At 31.9% G+C, this 16,193-nt stretch overlaps 1 protein-coding gene across 14 annotated transcripts in view; it reads right to left on the bottom strand.

Moving 5' to 3' along the window:
* The window catches only part of LOC148238882 (rho guanine nucleotide exchange factor 10-like protein), a 217,533-nt gene that overhangs the window by 88,991 nt on the left and 112,349 nt on the right, over window positions 1–16,193 (bottom strand). For 7 of the 14 annotated variants that reach the window (XM_088181470.1, XM_088181456.1, XM_088181465.1 and 4 more), the window contains exon 1: window positions 1,269–1,358. The exons of 6 other annotated variants lie outside the window; for them this stretch is intronic. The gene's annotated coding sequence lies outside the window, so the exon portion shown is untranslated. Of the gene's footprint in view, window positions 1–1,268; window positions 1,359–16,193 lie in introns of those variants that run through there. One more of the 14 variants, XM_088181548.1, reaches the window with a different exon arrangement.

Genomic DNA, 16,193 nt, shown 5'->3' with positions numbered 1-16,193 from the left:
AAAAGTTAACTTAATAAATATAAATCGGGAAATAAACCATTTAATAACCATAAAATAACTATAAATAAAGCTTTAAAATTAACACATTTAATATAATTGATATATAATATTATATTATTTCATTAACTACATTCAAAACCCATCACACGTTGATCAAAATAAAACGATCGTTTTGTCTGACAGATCGAGAGGATTTACAACGGCAGAAAAAAAGGATTAGGGTCATCCATCACAAACTTGACGTCTAACAGCGGGCGAAGCTTATACGCCCTTGGCTCCAGGGTATTGTGGTTTTCGGAAAGCAGTAAACTTCCAACATATGTATAGATAAAGAGAAGTTTCCCAGAAGTACTGGTTTCTGGGGAGTGCAAGTAAATATTTACACGTACCAAAGGAGCATTCAGAAGAGGCGGAGTGCTATAGACCAATTTGAGAGGGACTAATTGAGAAGCGCCTGGATGCTGGGAACTTGGGTCGTGGGCGTGGTCCCCGGCGTCTAAGGCACAACCTAGACATGGATTTAATCGAAATAATTGAAGTAAAGAAAGTGGATTTCTGAGAATTTTTATGGCGGCGCGTCAAGTTGAAGAGCAAATATTTGATTTGACGATAGCGATATTTAGTTGGTGATAACGATTTTTTGGTTTTGTTTATGTATGTAAATATGCATATGCATAACATAATTGTACATATATGTAATAGGAACATTATATTTAATTTTGTCTGCTAATATCGATCTGTCTGCGTGTCTATATGCAACACTGTGTATATCCGGACTTGCTGTGTGCAATTCCCGGCGGATACTCTGAATAAAATATTTTACTATAACATTTTGAGAGTCGGTGGTTGGTTTTTATGACCGCGGCAGATGACTGTTTCTGCGAAGAACGTCACTATGGATCGGCGAACAAATACGAGCACATTTTTTCCCAACCTGTTGCTGGCCATTGGCAAAAATGATTCCGATATGACGTTGGCAAATTTCCGGAAACAATTCGAATTTCATGTCGGTCTTCCCCGTGGCCATTTTCCTTCCAAATCTCACGATTCGAAGAAACGAACACTTTTAATTCAGTACAATAATGACGTCATATATATTGCTTCACCCCACGTGCAATTATTTTATTGTCATCGATGCGAGTATTTATATTATTAACATTTTTTTTAATAAAAAAATATTTATATTTTTTTAAAGGATCAAAGGAGAAACTATACACTGATTTATCATTCATAAAAAGTGTGTGAAAATAAAAGTAACAAAAACAAACCACACAAAAAATAACAACACAACCACACCGAGCGATTCACGGCGGACGACTGAACTAAACGCAGTTTGTTGAACGACTGGCGGCGGCCAGTGGTTGCCAACTGAACGGTACTTTTTAAACAATAATAATACGAGAAACGTCGTGTGAGTCGATATCTCGAAACGAGTAAAACCACCGACAAGGAAATGTTTACTTATTTTTTTAACAAAAATACACAAATATTACACTTGAATAAATATCTCAAAATCCACGATTTAATATATTATATATTAAACAATTATTTATTTTATATTTGTAATGAAAGAGGATCATTAAATAAATAGATTTTTTTACAATAATTATAAAATATCAACGTGTGTGTTGTGTATTATCTTGCTACAAAAATAGAGCTTGTTATTAATTATATGTTTTATAGAGATTTGTCGTATTAAAGTAACTACAGTACTAATATATTTTTACACTTACAATTAAATACTTTAGTTTAACGTTGTATTAAAAATATCACACCATTTTACTACAGCATTCAGAAAGAAGACAGAATTTTAGGTTATATTATAAATGCGCTGTTACTGCTGTACGTGATCTTCAAAAAATATTCAAGAAAGAATCCTCCCATTGGCTAAAGTACATTTTATACAAAATTGTAAGAATCAATCAAAAAAAGATTGTCTCCCGTACTTCATCAGAAACATAGACCTGAAGATGTTAATACATTTTAAATAATTAAGACATTAAAACTGGTCTTCATGAGCACTACTAAATTTTATGTTGTTTTTTAAACACTATGTTCACCCACTGGCATCTAAAAGTTTTCTGTTCTACACTATACAATCACTAATACTAAATGAGTTCCAGTAATGATAACTAGACGAGTTCGGAGGGTACTTAGTGCTCTTCAGCCGCTTCTTCAAGTTGCCACATTGAGGACTTAACTGACTTTTGAATAAGTAGAAACAAGTAACTTGTTAATCAGAATGGAAATGATTTGAGATTCCGTGAATTTATTCTCGAAAAGACATATACAAAAAAAAACTGTTGCCTTTAATAATATATAACTAGAATTTGACTGAAGGAAAATGTCATCAACATAACTATTTAACGCTAATTGCAATAGCACTATTAAACTTTTGATTTTAATTGAGATAAGAGCGATTTTATTGACAAAATAAATTTATTAATTTATTATTTTTGAATGTTTTTTTAATTTTCGCTTTGGTCAAAGGGAAAATGTTGCACACATCTGCAGGCACAGCGTTAGTGTAGGTGCGATGCGTACGTCTAGAGCAGAGGTTACTAAATATACACCGCGGTCTCGTAAGTAAACATTAGAACGCGCGCCCAAATAAGCACCACTGGCTTACTGCATGGCTGTCACTCAATTAATTTCGTACGTCAAAAACACATAAACCACAAAACCACCTATGGGCATTTGGAGGGTTAATGCATTATTCGCGTCGACCTGGACGAACGTCGTGAACAGGTGGAGGTGACCCGTCTAGTGTTCCTCAACTTTTTTTCAATACTCACCCCGCTGTGATAAATGGAAATAGACTGTGTTTGTACTTACCTAGAAATAAGACAATACAAATATATTAATTTTAATATGCACATAACATAAATAAATTATAATCGTTTTTGTCAACTCACAATAGTTTAAGCTTAAGGGAAGAACAGAGCGTAACCATTGTTTTCTCAAAGATTATCGTAAGTTAGATTAATTTTGTAAATAAAGTTTGTTTTGCTACAGTTTTTGATATGCAACTTAAATTATCATATATTTTTATGCGAATGATGTCAGTTAATTTTGTATACAAAAACCGCAAAGTTTTTATACAAATAAATTAGCATGTTTGTATGTACATATATAATATAAAAAAAACGGTTTTAAATGCACCATTATTAACTCACAAATTAATTAATTAATCGATTAAAATAAGCATATTATAAAATATATTGGGGTTAGTTTTAAAGTAAACTTAATCTGTATTTACTATTAAATATTATCTTACTATAAAAAACTAATTATTAATAGATACAAGCTAGTGTCAAAAAGTAAAGATTACAAATATGATACGTTGGCAGAAATGTATTAAATATGATAAAAAGTAAATAAATATTTTTTTATGTAAATTAACACCTTGTAGCTAATTAATTTATATAAAATAAAACACTATTTGACAATCATTATTATTAGGGACTTATAGATAATGATGTTCATTGTGTCAAAATTGTTCATATATATTTAAGAAACAGTGATTGAAATGGTGGGATCATCAATTGATCCACCATTCCATTTAACAATCGGCAGGTATTAAAACGGTTAAAAATCTTTTAGCAAAATTAACAGACGTGAGAATCTAAATAGCATTGATTACTAATTCCGGAGACAACGCCAGTTTCAGCATGTGGTATACAAATATGGGGCTTAAACGTCTAAGAAAAAAAGGGGCTATTTTAAAATGGGACATCACCGTGAGAAAACCTTTTTGCAGATTAAGACATAGTACCGGGCATGAAGCACATAAATGATAACACGTGATCATGTTGGATGGAAATTTGTTTCAAAAACTCGCCACCTTTTTAAGTTGTATGTTGTACAGTAAAGGGAGGAAAATAAAAATGGAAACGTTGGTAACCAACGATCACTTTCTTGGAGATTTGATTTGACACCTCTACTGACATTCACACTTGAACTTCATAGCTTAAGAGATAAGAATAAAGTTACCATCCGCTCGTTAGCAACCTGTAACTTCAATATCCTGCAGACTTCACATAGTCGGCTATGCTTAAACGAAGTGCTTTAGCTCCATTCTCGACCTAAACCGTTACGATCATCGCTAGGCATCAATATCTATGTTGGAGAAGAAAAGAGGTTTCCATATTGGACGCATTCCATGCTCGTACAAATTTCAACCAAAAGGAGGTCGACTCAATTTTAAGCCGCCGCTTCTCTCTTCGCATCCTCTGGTCTCGAGTGGACAATCTCAATTATTGCACAAAAATTACAAATTAAAAAAACAAAAATAAACGCCTCTGAGATAAATGACAGATAGTTGTGTTCAGCTCATTAGAATCATATAAATGATAGTTTGTTTCCAGGTACGAGTGAGTAATTATGCTAATTGTGTGAAAGCAATTCTCAATATACTGTACATCACTGTAATAATACGTAAATAAGGCAGTGATGAATGAGTGTAATTACAGCTTATTACTTTCTACGATCTAAACACTTAAAATGATTTTTATGGACAATTCTATATTAACAATGTAACAAATTTGAAAAAGTTTACAACCCATAGGCTTTTTGCTGGATTGATAAAGAGCATTTCCAACCTGAGGCATGAATCAGTCTCGATAGCTCGTGCACAACAGGCGTCGTGGATTCGAATACCGGTTATGCAAATAATCGCTAAGTCCACGTGGTCGGTGCCTTTTGTAGAGATGCGAATCTTTCAGATTCTCGCAAGTATATGAATATATAAAATGCAATATTATATACGGACATCTCATAAAAACACCTCACATAAAATATTGCAATAAAAAATATACAGATATAGAAATATTGTAAAATAAATTTAATTAAAAACTTTTGATTGAGACCATTCATGCGTTCATACGTTCAGACTTCAGACGATTGCGAGCTGTGAACGCATCAGCGCGTGATTCAGCAGAGGCGTAATATAGGTAATGAACATTGAATAGAAGAGATATTTAATAGTTATGTTGAAACCTATTTTATTATTTAAACTATATGGATGTCCACTACAAGAAAGAGAATCTCTTATGATATTTAAATACATGCAATGTTGGTTATTAAGAATTTTTGAACTAGTTTGAAAGAGGATTTATATATTCTTATATGGGATATACAAACAAATTTGAAAATGAATAATATGATGAATCAAATAAATAATGCATTAAACAAGTTTGTATAAGATTATTCTTTAGCCACACTGTACAGAACATAAAGAATTTTCTTCGTCTTTTATTTTTCTCCGAACCCCAAAACAGATCTGGTTACCGGTATCTCGGTTCGCAATTAACCACTATCGGATCGAGCGACAAATGAATCGGTTAATTATTACCGTAGACCGTTAACCACGATCGATATGCCCTTCTGTGATATTTGCCGCTTTGTTGAGCCGAAAACCATCACGTGACATGATATCATCGTCGTGAGATTAATGCGTGTGTTATGTGATGTTTGCGAATTTCGAGCTGGAGAATTTGTGCGAGAATGCATCTGCGTCACATTCAATGGATAATATCACGCGAGAGTGTCGGGCGAGCGAGATCAAAGTGGAAGATTGCCAATGTTTCTTGACGATAAATTAATTCATAAAGACAAATGGTTTTATGTTATGTACCAGAAATTGTATAAATATTGTTAAAATAATTAGGTCATTGTACAAATTGACTATGACACCTGTTTGTGGAATTTATAATTAACGTATAATAATTTTAGCAATAGGTGGTGGAGGGTAATCCAAGATCAAACAGCTGTCAAGCTTGTGAATAAAAATTATTTTTTAAGCAAATACATATTAAACTTTTAGAATTGCAACAAGCTATGAACACTGATAAAATCATAAATTATACTAGTGTGTTTGAATGGTTTTAATCAGGGCTTTTTTAAACAAAAAAAGTGCCGGAACTCACATCTTGTCAAGCGTTTTACTAAAAAAATTATATTAAAATGTAATTTAAATTGAATTTAAAGCAGCAGCTAAAAAAATAAACAAAATTTATATGAGAGATTTATTTATTTCAAAATTGATTTAAGTTAGAGTATTAGTCATAATGTAATATTGGTTAATAGGAGGGCACAAAAAAATTACTACTTCTCAGAAGTCAAAAATTCACGTCAAAAGCGTTCCCACTGCGACAGAGACGGCACGATTTTATTGCTTTTGACGTGGATTTTTGACTTCTGAGAAAGGATAATTGTTTTTTGCGTTCTCTTATTGCTCAAAATACGGCTTTGAAGTTCTTCATTTGATTCTCACTAATTGAAAATCGTAATATTGTAAAAAAATATCGTCAATTAAATTGTAGCTTTCCATCCATACGTTCCATAGTTTCTTATCATACCAATATTGCCATATTTTCTGTTATTGTTTTAGTACTTTTTTAGTGGGACCGACGCGGCGGTTGAGAAGTAACCGGAATTTTATTACATTTTAAAACTTGGAGTTAAGCTTTTACACTTAAAAATAAGGATAATAAAAATTTATGTAAAAATATAGAAATGAAATGTTACAACGACTGTCAATGCTTTTTAAACATTAAATATTATATAAAAAAGTGCCGGAACGCCGTTCCACCGCGTTACATGACAAAAAAGCACTGGTTTTAATTTTTCGTAATGTCTATCGATCACTTGAAATTCAATTTGATCGCATAATTTCATAAATTTTATAAAAATATCGCCAAATGTCTCAACAAAATTTTGACAGATATTATTAGTAGATTAGGAAGAGAGTTATAGCTTTATGATTGCAAAATTGTCTGCGCTTAAATAGAAACGATTTTAACACTTTAAAGAGACTAGGAAAAAGGTAACCTGTAAATTTAAATAATTTATTTCCATACGAACTAATTTACTCTAAATAAATATGCAACAATCTTAATTTTACAATATTTGTGGTAACTTTTAATGTGCCAATAATAATAACTACATAATATGTTAACTAAAAAATGATAAAAAAAATGTAGAAGTAATGATAAAACTTTAAAAGGAATTTTTGATACTGAATTATCAGTAGAAATACCGAAATTTTGTTTTTAATAAGTTAACATATTTCATGTGTAGACGGCAATATTTTTTTTCCAACCTGTTTTAGTATAGCGTGAATCGTGCATTGTAATATTCTCGACTTTTTTTTGTCTACCTGGGTTGAAGAGGGTTGCAAAATTCATTTGCGGCTTCGACATTAATTAGTAGGTTTGTTAATCTCAAAATATCATTTGTTGGTACACCTAATAATATGTAGTAAATAATATGTGCGAAACACTTGGATGATTAGTGATGCTTATCTACATATTGCCTATTGATAAGCAAATAAATAAAAGTTTTCTGAGGTGTTTTAGGAAAGTAAAAAGTAAACGCGATATTTTTTAAAATACTGTAATCATGAACTGTTATCTGTATGTTAAATGATTTGTAAGGGACTTGGGCACAAAACAATGGTGACTGGATTATTGCGCAAACAAAAATTGCGCGACGATAATTCCACACAGTAAAAATTTTGAACATAGATAATTGTTTGATTGTCAAATATATTTTATTTTTAATTTTAAGGAAAAAATTGTAAAGTATATCATAGCAATGTAAATTAATAATATAATTGTAAAATATTTTGTAATTAAAATCATATTGTCAGCCGTGATATAATTTTTTTATATGTATATATATTGACGTATTATTAAAAATATACATATAGTAGAACCTCGATTTTCCGAATTTTCAGTTTTCCGAATTATATTAAATATATTTTTCAATTTTTAAACCATCGTATGAAAAACAGTTCATTGCAGAAGTGAAAAAATTATCAATTTTATAGATAAGAGGGGAAAAAGTTTGTCATTACTCGACAATGCTAAATTTCTTCCACTACATGTCACGTCTGTAATACAACCAATGGATCAGGGAGTAATAGAAACATTAAAGCGCTTATATCAAAAGCAGACTCCAGACTATTATTAGCAGACGAAAATTATGAAGAATCGATTATCTGTTTCCACAAGAAGATTAATTTAGGGGACTGTTGTTACATGGCAGAGTTGGGATTTTATAGATGTGTCGATATTTAATTAGTTAGTGAGTTTCAGTAATGGTAAAGCATCCTCCTGTTTATATTTTAAACAAATTTATAGAAATTAAAATTATTACTATATTTTTCATATTTATCAAGCATTTGGAGTAATGTTAATTACATCGAACATATATCCGTATTGTGTGCTTTAGAGCTAATATTAGGGACATAAACCCAAACCATCCATCTCTTTTTCAATTATGAATTATGATGAAATAGATAGCTCTCGAACTGACTATGTTAACGCAAATAAAGTATAGTTTTTTCATTCTTATTTTGATTATAATTTATATGTTTTTGGAATTTTTGCTGTGCGCCATCTACTAGTGAACATTTAATAATATATAATTTCACTAAAATGCTACTTAAACAATAACTATATTAATATTACATATTAAATGTAATTATTCTGAATATTTTCTACATCGCAATAACCGAGTTTTTAAGCTTCTCATTAGCTAGTTTCAGTTGCATTATTGATTCAGCCCTTTGAACCAGGATATTGAGTTTAAGTAGCAATTAATTAACAGCGGCAATACCATTTGAATTCATTTTTCGAACCGAATGACTCATTGCTTCTGTGATGTGGGATGGGTCTTTCAGCACGCGAGCAAAAGCGCTGCTGCATTTTGTAACCAATTTACCTTTTGAATTGCTGTCAACGAGCCAATTTCCTACTCGTTAAGCGCCATTACGACTTTCTTTGACACCTTCGGCAATTTGAAGCCGTTAATACGGATCTTGTTAAGGAAAAACACCTTGGCGGATCGTTTCCGAGCGTGCTCATTAGAGGACTATTAGAAAATGCGGAGTATGCGCACAGGTACTGAACAACTCTTGTGGACTCCGGGTCAATGGGTTAGCCCATATCGGAAGGATTCGTGACCATGCATCGTCATCGTATGAGTTGCACGCTAAAATCCTAAATGGAGTAGTACGCCTCTGGTGGTTGGGTTCTTCGGTACTTGGTATCGGGAATTGCGCTGATTAATGCGCTCACCTGCCTTTTGAATGCACCTTGCGCCGCCGAGGACCGAATCACTTCGACCTGGTTTCGAACTTGCCCAGAGTGGTACGCGAAAAACTAAAGTTTTATTTTATATTTAAATATTTAATAACAAACAACTATCTCAATTAAAATGCGTAACAATTTTGCGTATACATTATATAACATTAAAAATAAAAGTAACACATGAAACTGAACCAATGGTGTTTATTAAAATATTAATATAGGGACTATTCATTAACTAATAAACTAAGAAACATGTAGCTCTTAAAATATTATAAAAACAAGTTAAAAGTCGTTCTATTGAACAACTTTAAAACACTATGAAGATGGCAGTAAGCAAATACATCCGGATGATACATCTGCATCGTATTGGGAAGGTTTTAAGTTACTACGTTTGGTTTCCTCCTAGATAGATGGCTGAAAATTCAAACGATCATGTTTCAACATGTGTTATTTGAGTGCAAGACAAAAATATGAGCACTTCTTACATATGATTAGTGACTAGAGATGAAAAAGTGTATGTATAACAATGTGACACGAAAAAAGCATTAGGCTAGCACAGACCAAGAAGAAACCTACTAGAAAGGCAATGCTTTATGTTTGGTGAGCTTTATGGTGTATCAAAAATTATGGTTTATTTTGAGCTTATATATTATAATATAAGAAAATAGTTACAACTTAGTTATAAAAGGCACGGCACGATGTTGCTCTTTCCGATAATTGCTTGTGGGGGGTTTCAATCGTCTGCACAATTTATTAAAATTTAGAGGTTATTCTAACTAACATGTAGACAAAACAAAACCACGTATTAAAAGTTAGGTTAAGCACCCAATGGAAGAGAGATACCAAGACCAATTGCGTTAATATTCGGAAATATTGCACGGACCACTTAATAGCACATCCGTTCTAAAACCATAATTTTCCTTAAGTAACACAAATAAAACTACTCTTTGCTGGGAAAAGATGCGCGAAAAATAATGTGTCCTACTCTGCGAATAATGCTATTTTTTTTCTACCCTTTGGTTACCGATCGCTGAAATGGCAATATGGAACGTTTTTCTTTTAAGGCGTGAACACATTTCGTGGGTGTGTCTAGGAAGCAATTAAATCACCCGCAAACATCCTCGTCTGCGATTAAGCATTATAAAATATGTGACACTTAGTCAAAGATTAGCGAGAGGCGCAGTAAGAGACACACCAGAAGAGACCCTATGGGGTCACAGCAGCAGAAACGAGAAGGAAACCGCATGGACACGATACAAATCAGCAGATCATCATCATGATAAATCCAAGTTGCTATACTAAATCACAGCCGACAATAATAAAATTCGACACTAGCAAAAATTCTCTGATTTCCAAGACCTGCCATTTTAATTCCACCACCTGATAGCGACATTTACATTTCTCTTTATAAGTGGTAATTTATATACTTATGTTTATAAAAATAAATTGTTACTAACATTTCCGGCATCTATTTTGGCTGCAAAGTCACACCCTTTAGATATCAAAACACGACATGCTTATTATTAAATAAAACAACGTACGAAGCCAACACACCATTTAATATATTATTAAAATATTAAGCTTGCAGAAAAGTGGACACAAATTAATTAAAAGCTTTAATGAAATACAGTTCAATTGAGAGGCATGTTAGGTTTAAAAAAGAGTCAAAGTTACACCAAGCTATGCTATAACATAACTTGTATTTTGGTATTGAAATAAACGTTATTGTTGCATCGTACAAAAAAATCTCAGTATATTTTGAAATAGTTTTCCATCAGCTCCAAGACAAACAATAAATCTATTTCGTCACAGATAACCAACCAATAAAACACAAAGTCATTAACAACGATCGAGAGGCAAACACTCTGAGCCCCGGGTCAAAATCAAGGGTATAATAAATCCATTATAATAATACACTTTCACTATCCGAATCATAATATATCACCCAATTTCTCGTTACACGTGAATGAAATCGCGTGGCCAGGAACGCCCTCTTCCTTTTCACTATCCTTCATATCCATTTTGGATATAATTCACTGCAATTACGCTAGACACTTCCTAGATTCAATACAATGGCGTCATTAAGGACAGGATGTCAGGCAGAAAAAAGAGGCATTACTGGAATTGTAATTTCTATTGTTTTATATTATTATAAAATAATTTATTTTAATATAAATACCTACAAATATTTTTTTAAATATTAAAGGTCGAGAAAAGCATCTCTAATAGCATATCATTAGTAATATTATATACGCTTGTCACTTAGATATAAAGAAGTCATTCCACTCTTTAATTATATAATATATATAATAATCTACAATTGTATATGTAAAGCATGTGATTTCAAGCAATAAAATTAATAGTATATTAACTGAAATGGATTTGAGGCAAATATTTAACAGGACTTCCGTTCGTTATATCGCATAGCACTTATGAAAATTGTATGTGATTTCTATAAGATATTTTTCATTACTACTAAATAATCTCAATAAGAAAACATTCGGGAGTGCAGTAAAACGTTCGATACACATGTACAGAACGGTTCCCCGAAACTTCTAATTGATTGCTATTGTTTGTAACTAATGAACGGAACGAAACGAGTCACGGACGAGGTGCTTGTGTTGAAGTTATGGCACGCAAGCATAATTTAAACCATAAACATGGTTTTTGATAGTAATAGGACATAACATTGTAAGGTGAGAAAGACAACTATTTTGTTTAAAATGTCGAATTACTTGAACGACCGCTTCTTTCGGTTTTGATTTCGGCCGAAAAATGTAAATAAAACCTCATTTTGTATAATGCTCAATACACGTAGACAAATTTGTCCTAATACGGAAAGCGAATGAAAAATCTGTCATTACTTTCTATAGAATTAGACATAGACAGATAGCTATACCATTTGTCAAATTCTGATCAGCTAAAGCGAGGTCTTGTCTTCTCAGATTTTTTCCATTTGTGTGTTACACTCGCTAGTCAATTGAAAATATATTGTCACTGTCACGTCTTCAAGAACACCATAAGAAGCTTATTTGGCAGATGCGTTTGTTGAATAAATTCAACGTTAAGTCTGCTGCTAAATGTATTTAGTACAAATTTGCCCCAAAAATATTTGTCTGGTTTTAAATGAAAGTTCAAATCACATCAGATTTATTTATAAACGATTAGAATCGAAGGACAGTCTATTTCAGCAATTTAAGCTGTCGTCGTAAAACGTGATCCGTTTTCCGTGTTTTTTTTAGTTGTACAACAACAGAATTTAATTAGTTTTCACATATAATCCATGCACCATTCACCGACGAGCCTATATTCACGATCGTTGTTTTTTTTGGTACATAGTCCATATATTAAATCGGAATGTCCGATCCGCCCACGCAATTGAACCGCCCCGTGGGAGGTCCGCTCGCCCCGTTAATAGTATTCGTTGTCTACGACCAGGACCTCGTCGTTGTCTATTAGAGATAATTTTTAAAAAAGGGCTGCCGCCAAACAAAAAGGACAACACGAAGGATGCACGACGCGAGAACGCAACCATTAGGAATCGGTTTTATAATGTCGCTTTTGATGGTCGTAAAGCAGGAATGGAGTGCGATTGTGGTGTAACAGCTCGACGAGGGATTTATTGGAGGCTATCAAAGTGATCTGGAAAAGATTGATTTCGTGAGAAAGTGTGCGTTTTTTTATTCAATCTTTGTGTGGTTCTAAACTTCTCTATATTAGATATTTCGTATTTTTGAATCGTATTGTACAAAATTATATACTCTTTACCAAGGGTAGCCACATTTACTCCCCGCGGGCGACTTGCTACTGAAATTATTGATGGCGGTTTAACAGTAGTAAAATCGCCAGATACATCTTATGTTGATTTATACAAATATAACCAATAAATCCTATTAAATTCTCATACTAAAACGCGGGCGATCACAAATAGCTTCGAGGTCGACTAGTCGATCGCGATCTACACACTAATATATATTGTATTAGAATTAAAATAAATTGAACACATTCATTTCTAGCTAAATAAGTAATTGGATGTTTTAAATAAACTGTAGGGTAACCACCTGCACAATTAATTTAAAAATAATTTGAACGACCAATTAGAATACATGAAAATAAATACTAACTCGTCAAAGTAAGTGTCATAAAAACTACTCTTTGTGTGAAAAATATGCGTAATAAACAATGCATTTTAAACTGTGTAAAAAGCCTATTGTTAACCCTTTTGGTAACGATCGCAGAAATAGCCATCTGGTGGTTTCACTTTTAAGGCGTAAATATATTTCATAGGCGTATTAAAGAAGCGATGAAATAGGCATGCCAAGATCCTCATCTGCGATTTGCCACAGTTGTCTCGAACCAGCAATAAAAATAATGTGACATTTGGTCATAAAAGACTGACGGGCAGGCAGAGAGAGGGAGTCAGACAGAGGAAGGCGCTCCAGAGACTCGACCTTAAGGAGTCACAACACAAAGTACACCAGGGGATGGTTCAGCATAATCACAAGATCACATCACGACAGATCACAGCCGACAATAATTCAATTTGACACTCTAGCGAATACTTTTTCAGACAGTATTAGGTATCCTTATAAAAAAATAAAAAAATTCAAAGGAGTTAGTAGTAAGATGATCTGATAAAAATCCGCATATGCACAAATTTTTTTTGTCATTTCTTCATACAAAAAAAAACACACACACACATGTTACACTATGTATTTACGATATCGTATTTATTTATTCCTTTAGCTAAAGATGTCACTATGTTAAATTAACTAAAATAATTATTATCCTCCTCTCTAGGTAATAAAAACATTTCAAATCCCTTTCTTATTACTTATATCCCATCACAATCTGTCTGTCTTTTACGAACGTTCATCAATCTCTAACTTATCTCAAATGTCTTTTTTAAATAATATTTGTCCCAGAAAATGTCACGACCTATATAAAGTAGGTCAGTGGCTCCCACCCTATTTAAACAAAAATATATATCTTATTTTATTGGTACGCGGACTACAGTTTGACGTTTGCTGATTTTATTATTGCAAATACAAGAAGCAAACATTAAGAATTTGTATATTTGACTTTAAAGCGTTGACAAAAAAAAAGATTTTATCCTAATTATCCTAAAAGCGTCGCGTTAGTATATTTTTATGGATTGTTTTAAATTTGTTCAAAACCATTTTGTGAATAATTTTACGCTTAATCATGTTTTGCTACGTGGCAATGTATCTTAGCTAATGAAGAAAAAATAATTGTGTTTTCGTTAGAATAAAAAAATCGTTAGCGACTGTGACACTAAGAATATTTTATGATAGGCTACCGGAAGTTGGCAGGAAGTTAAAATAAAATCTATTATGCACTTGATAAATTGTGACGTAAATTTAATAGATTTACTCAGTATGCTTCCGGTGATTTATTAAAAAATAATATATGTTTGTAAAAAACATTGTGTTTTTACCACATTTTTATGAGAAAATAAAATTAGTTTTTCTTACAAAAAATTTAAATCAAAAATATATAGCAGATATACACGTATCCTTTTTTTTTAGCTCGTAGTAAAAAAGGATACGTGTAAATCTTTTCTACTTTTAAACGTAACAATTTCTTTATAAAAAAAATGTAAAATACATCTGTTTGAAAACGACACTATAATTTTTTGCATAGGTGTTAAAGAATTGAGCATAATATAAATTTGGTAAAAAATAATGTACTTAAGCCAAATAAGAATAAAATTAAATGTGTGTTTATTAATTATAAATATATATTAGAAATTAATATAAATTTAGTTGAAGGTAATTGTAATATAGAAATAATTGATAACATAAAATATTTAGAAATAATTTTAGATAAAAAATAAATATAAAGGAACATTGTATTACATATTGAAAAATAGTAGAAAAATAGGTATATTATCAGGAATGAGAAATATGTTAAGTGTAAATACTAAAAAAATATTTTACAATGGTATTATATTGCCGCACTGCAATTATTGTGTAACAATATTATATATGCTTAATAAATTAGATAAAATAACGTTACAAAAATTGAAAAATATGGCAATGAGAGTAGTTTAAAATAAAAATAGATTTAATAGTTGTAGAAGTATGATTGATAGATTGGAATGGTTGGATATTCAAGAAATATTAAAGATGTATGTTTTAGTATTTATGTATAAGTAAGAGTTTTTTATTAAGTATTTAATAATAAATAAATGTACATACATAGATTTAATATTAGAAATAAAGAGAAAACGAGTACGGCCAGGGGAATATTGTATGAAGGTGTGAATTTGTATATTATTCCTATGGCAATCCGCAAAAATTAAAATGTAGCGGTTCCCTCAATGAAATAAAAAAACACGTTCGCGAAGACCTTTAATAAATAAATTGTAATAATATTTTTTTTTATATTTTGCTTCTGTTTATATTATGTTTTATATGAATGTTTTGATTAAATTTGTTAAGCGTATAAACAATTAACTAGATTAACAGAAAAAATAAATAAAATAAGTCAGATTTTTTTTAATTATAGAACAATGCATTTCTAAAATAAATATATTTATTTGTTACCAATCACGGTCCATTTTCGACTGATTAAAAATCGATCACTCGATAACGAACAACCTAATAACGGCGAAAAATGTTCCAGGTGAAGTATTGTGCCAGGGAGAATTGGCTAGAATTAAATTGTACATTTAAAATGACTGTTATTAATGTTATTACGTTAAAAAATAATATATATTCAAAGTTTGTTGGTTAAAACCTGAAATATCTCACTTATTACACATTGAGTGATTTCGCACATTTGCAATATTGCGCCAGTCAAAATCCGTGAGGTACAAGTGAGGTGGGAAACATATCGCCGAATCGACACCTACAACTGCGGCCCTGCATCGACCACGGGGGCGACCGTTTTGTGCGGGTCCTAGCGCACTTTACGACCACTTCTTTCTCGGCTACAAGCTGAAATTGCATCATTTGCTCGGGGGGCCAATAATTTTCGCGCTTTGGCCATATGGTTGTTGGTGTGGAGATAACATAATGAAACAACGAACAAAACGCGCCATGTAAGGGCATTGGGTTATTTGTCATTTTCGCA

The sequence above is a fragment of the Plectrocnemia conspersa genome, unplaced genomic scaffold, assembly GCF_051122295.1.
Source record: "Plectrocnemia conspersa isolate PC_06_02 unplaced genomic scaffold, ASM5112229v1 ptg000001l, whole genome shotgun sequence".
Taxonomy (NCBI): Eukaryota; Metazoa; Arthropoda; class Insecta; order Trichoptera; family Polycentropodidae; genus Plectrocnemia; species Plectrocnemia conspersa.
Note: the sequence above shows the minus strand (reverse complement) of the source record. Positions and strands in the feature narration are given on the sequence as shown.